Here is a 5,421-nt window from a genome sequence, read left to right on the forward strand (position 1 = left end):
AATTTGAAGACCTTCCTTAAAGAATTGGCTCCCGAGCCGAACACAAAAGTTGTAGATCTTGTCGAAACAATGGGGATAACGCGGGAACTTAACTCGTATCACCTTCCAAATAGTATTTATGAATTTTCTCGTACTTTCACGGTTTTAAACCATTTTTCACACTTTACTTCCTTAACACATGAAAACTCTTTATTATTTTTCTTCCATTTTTGGATGGCGAAATAAACGTCATCATTAACTTATAGCTCCAATAAAGAGGGCAAATTTTGGGGTGCAACATCAACCTTACACTAATCGTATACGAAGGATTAACCGACACTAAGACTCTGACTCAACGACCGACTATGCTCTGATACCACTATTGTAACACCCTTCTAAACCCCGCAGAAAATTAACATTAAAATCAGAGTAAAACATGAAGAAGGGTATTACAACGCCAACAAAATAAACAAATATTCATGTCATGCCATAAAGGAACAATAAACCACAAATTATTCAGGTAGCATGTTAACACAGTGGAATATTCTTAACAACTGAATAATCAAACATCTGGAGTCGAAGACTCATAATTCAACCATCAACCATAAACAAAACAGAAGTTTATCAGCCAATTCTAAAATAACGTTCCCGGTGTTACACGACCAGAGCATGACACAGACCCAACTGACTCTAACGAACTACTTGACGAGCTAATCCTCACCAAGTACACAAGCTACTCCTCAATCTGAAAAATAACAACAGTAAGGGTGAGTTTCATTCGCATTAACAAATGTTATAGGAATATAAACAATACAACTTCATCCATACATTATTCACCCAAATCAATTATATTCAGATAATATAGCAACATTCGTCAATTACAGTCATTCATACCAAAATACACACAAATTATAACATTGGACAACTTCCATTCATGTTACAATTATACACAACAACCTAATGCAATACAACTAAATGCATGTGGTACCAAACATGGGATAACCCATCTCACCGATCCACCACCATAAAGATTCGGCTACTTCTCTCACCAATTCCACACAATGGGAATTAGCTACCGCTGTCCCACCACCATAAGGGATACAGCCCACAATATGATTATGAAATGCATGCATCACATACCGCATGCTAATCATCAACACCAAACAACTGAACAATCATAATCATCAACCGATGCAATAACAATATAAGCCACCACAACCAATTAAATCAAGTGTTTTAAATTAAATTCGAGTCACCACTCAAAACACTATTTTATTGCATAAATCGCTTAATTAGCTTCACTGTGCTCGAAACGGCACATCAAACGGACTAACAGTTAAAAAGTTATACATCGTTAAACTTTAAAAAAAAAGAATTCTAAACAGCAACAGCACGCGGCGCCAAGCTTGGTTCGCGGCGCGAACTGAGTGTTCCAAAAATCCTTGGCTCTCTGCAAAGCTGTTCGCGGCGCAAACATCTACACGCGGCGCGAAGCGAGGAAAAAGTTACGCCTTCGCGGCGCGACCTGTGCGTATCAAAACATCCTGACCTTCTGCCCACCTGTTCGCGGCGCCAACCCTGTGCACGCGGCGCGAACCGGCGATTTCAGAAACCCCAACCTGTAGAAAACAGCATTCTATACCTCCCAAATGTTCTCAAATCATACCAGTACGAATTTCAGAAAAAATAAACCACACATACGACATAAATTGCACGTTTACACATACTTCTAATCATGTTTAACATCATTATTCATCACCAATCATCATTCACAACCTAAATTGAATCAAAGTTCTATAAACCCCAAAGCCCCAAACCCGACATACAATCCAATTCGGAATCCTAACATACGAACTCTATTGAATCATTCATACAACCCATAATAGAGGTTAATGAGAAGAATCCCCCCTTACCTCGATGTCGAATTCTTGGATACCCTTGCTCTTCACACTTGCTCTTCTCCCAATTTCACGTTCAGCTCTTTTCCTTCTCCTTTTTGGTTCTCTTTTCACAAAATCCTCCTCTTTTCTATTTTATGAAAAATATAACCTTGTTTTAGTAAAAGGCTTTGCAATTGACACACCCCCCAATTGCTACTTGCGACACTGGCCCATTAGCCTCATCAATCCATATTTCTCAAATAATTCAATTAATTCTATTATTTAAATAAAAAAATTAATTAAATTAAATAAAGGAATTTATGGGGTGTTACAAGAACAACAAATCCAGATTTTGTTGCATATCTTGTATGCATCCAACTTCTAATAAGTTATTGAAGATTGATCTCCCTTCTTTGTTTAACTTGAAACAAAGATATTTGTTCTGCACTTGCAATTCATCGTAAAGAACTTTTCCTACCTTCTTTAACTTGAAGCAAATATTTCATCATCTTGAGCAAATACATTCACAAGAAAGAGAATATAATATATAGTGGTGGATGTAATAGTTTGTTATGGATAGATGTCTTGGTAATATCCTGAGTGTTATTCCTTTATGAATGTATGATAGAGATTAGTTACTATAGTTGTGTAACAAGACACCTCGGTTTTGTTAAAAAACCGAGAAGAAAAGTATTTTATTTTTTAAATATAAAATAAAATAAAATAACAAAACCCCTTGATTTTAGTAAAAAAAACTGAGGTAATAAGTTTCAAGGAAAAAAATTGTGAATGATAAAGAATTGAAAGTAACATGTCATGTTTCAATTTAAATTTTGTTACCATTCACCATTTTGTGTGTGCAATTTATACAATATTTAGGAATAAAATTTTCAATATTGTCAAACGATGAAAGCAATATTGTTTTGTTTGATTGACAACATAAGAAGGTTGATCCAAAAATACAACAACAACAACAACATAATGTAAGATAGGTTGCAAGGGCAAAAAAAATGTTTTGTTCAAGATAGAAGAACACAGAGCATTGAAGATTTTTTCTATCTTACAATTCATCTCAAAGAATGATGCATACAAGTTTGGGACGACTATATATTAGTTAGGATTACGGTCAAATCTTTTAAACGAGTGATGTTATAGTAAAATCTTATTATTCTATCTTTCGGTTATTACGGAAACCAAAGGGATATATTATTTTGTTTAAGAAATAAAAACATAAATTACAATAACTGAGATTTGAAGCATGTCCTAAATTATTTTTCCCTCTGTTATATTAAAAACTAAAAGAATAAGTGGTTTTTATTTATTTTTAAAATAAAACATCGCACGCCTTAGCATTATACCTTAGTTTTTTAATGTATGAGGTGAAAGCTTTCTCACAATATATTATTTGTACTTTGTAGTAGTGTATGTACATAGTTGAGATTCAATGACCATTCAACTTTCATGTTCAATATATGTATAGTACATTGTGTTAGTGACAAGGAAAATTGAGTGCTATATATGCTTAATTAATATGATTAGACGAACATGCACTAGAAGACGATGGAACAAAAAATAGACTAAGAGAGTTTGGAGGGGATAATTTCAGTCTTCAAATGCAACAATGGTCACCAAGGACAAGTGGGGGATGAATGTGGGTAAACGAAAAAATTCGCAATGTCCAATGAAAAGGATCGAGCGGAATTTTCCCTTTGTCATAGGACCCGAATCCACTAGAGACACATATCTCGTTTTCAAACACCACTAAGGCATTCTCCCTTTGAACTCCATGACTAAAGAGTAGGGATCCACTCCATTTCTTATCCTCCATTTATTTTTCATTACTATAGTTTTGTGTGCATAAAATTAAATAAAAAATAAATATGTGTCATATCTCTTAGAAGTACGTGTAATATACACAAAAAACTATAATAATAAAAAAGAAATGGAGTGTAAGAAATGGAGTGGATCCTTACTCATGACCAAAGACTAAAACATCTCACTTACTGGACTGGACAACGTAGTGTTTGCAAGTACTCTCTAATCTTTATTCACTCTTTTCATGTAAACCAAAAAAGTTCATGTCATCAAAATCAATATTCAATTGTGAAAGTATAAAGTTTTGTGTATTGTTTGAAATAACAAAAGAACATTAGTTTGAAGTATTCAAATTTTATATTTTTTCCGAATTTCTAAAATATGATTTTAATTCTTATAATTGATTTTTTTTAATAAAAATTTTGAAGAAAACAATTCAAATTTTAAGTTCTTTAAAAATATTTTTTATATTTTCTTTTATAAAATATCAACTACGGAGACTAATTCTTAAAAAATAAAACTTAAAATTTAAGTCATCTATTTTTTGTATTTCAAAAGATTCGACTTTTGAAGTTTTTAAAATGAAATTTGAGTTTCAAAAATTTGTAAAATCGAATGTATTGTTATTAAAAGTATTTTAAAAATTGATCAAAAGAGTAAGTAATTCCAGAAAGTTAAATGATCGCAAAACTGAAATTTTGTGAAAATGAGAGGGGTTGGGATATTAGAAGTTAGAGTATATCAAAAATATTTCAACAATTTTTTGGCTTTTAATAAATGGGCTGTAACATAGAAACAGTAAAGTGGGCCCTAAGTGTTAGTAGATAGAGATTTTATCCTACTACCTCTAAAATCAGACCTGGCACCCCACATATTTGTATATTTTCCAAAATGTCTTTATTAAAAAAAAAAAAACGATCCAATATAACAATTGAAAAATAATAAAAATTCATAGTTTTTTTAAAATCTGATAAAAATTATTTTTTGAAAAATCTGATAAAAAATCGTAGATTTTTTAAAAAACTCAGTAAAAACTCAGATTTTTGAAAAATCTGATAAAAATCATAGTTTTTTTAAAAATTTTGGTATATGCTCAAACTTTTTTAAAAAAATCTGGTAAAACTCATACTATTTTAAAAAGTCCAGTACTGTATTTGAAAAATCCAATAAAAAGTCATAGGATTTTAAAATATTTGATAGTTCAAATTCAGTAATTTTTGAAAAATTGATAGGTGCGCAAGTGCACTGAAATATCAATTATAGTATAAATAGTTATTGATCTCATAGAGATCAATGTCAAGTACCGTATTTTATTGTTATGTTGTTTATCTAAGGCGACAAATAAGTGTTATTCGTTTGCAAGAAAAGGGAAATAAGTTGTTTTGAAATAATTATGAAACGGGAGACCAAAATATGAATTTCATCGACTGTTAGTGCCCGTGAAGTCCTTAATTATAATTAAAGTGGGACAATATTTTCTTGTAGAAAAATAATTAATTTTTAAGGAACCATTTGCTTTCGCGTAATCGATACCGAATTTTAGTCTATAATCTTATTGTCCGCTTTCGCATGTCCAACATGTTGCAGTGCAATTAAGATTTAGAAATAGAGATATCAAAATTCAAAAATTAATTTAAAAGAAAAACAAAAATACAATTAAGATAATACCACATTTTCAAAAAAAGTCTGCCCTAATTTTCTATATTAGATCATACTTAAATTTTACAAAATGATCCTCTCTTAGATA

The sequence above is a fragment of the Vicia villosa genome, linkage group LG6, assembly GCF_029867415.1.
Source record: "Vicia villosa cultivar HV-30 ecotype Madison, WI linkage group LG6, Vvil1.0, whole genome shotgun sequence".
Classification (NCBI taxonomy): Eukaryota; Viridiplantae; Streptophyta; class Magnoliopsida; order Fabales; family Fabaceae; genus Vicia; species Vicia villosa.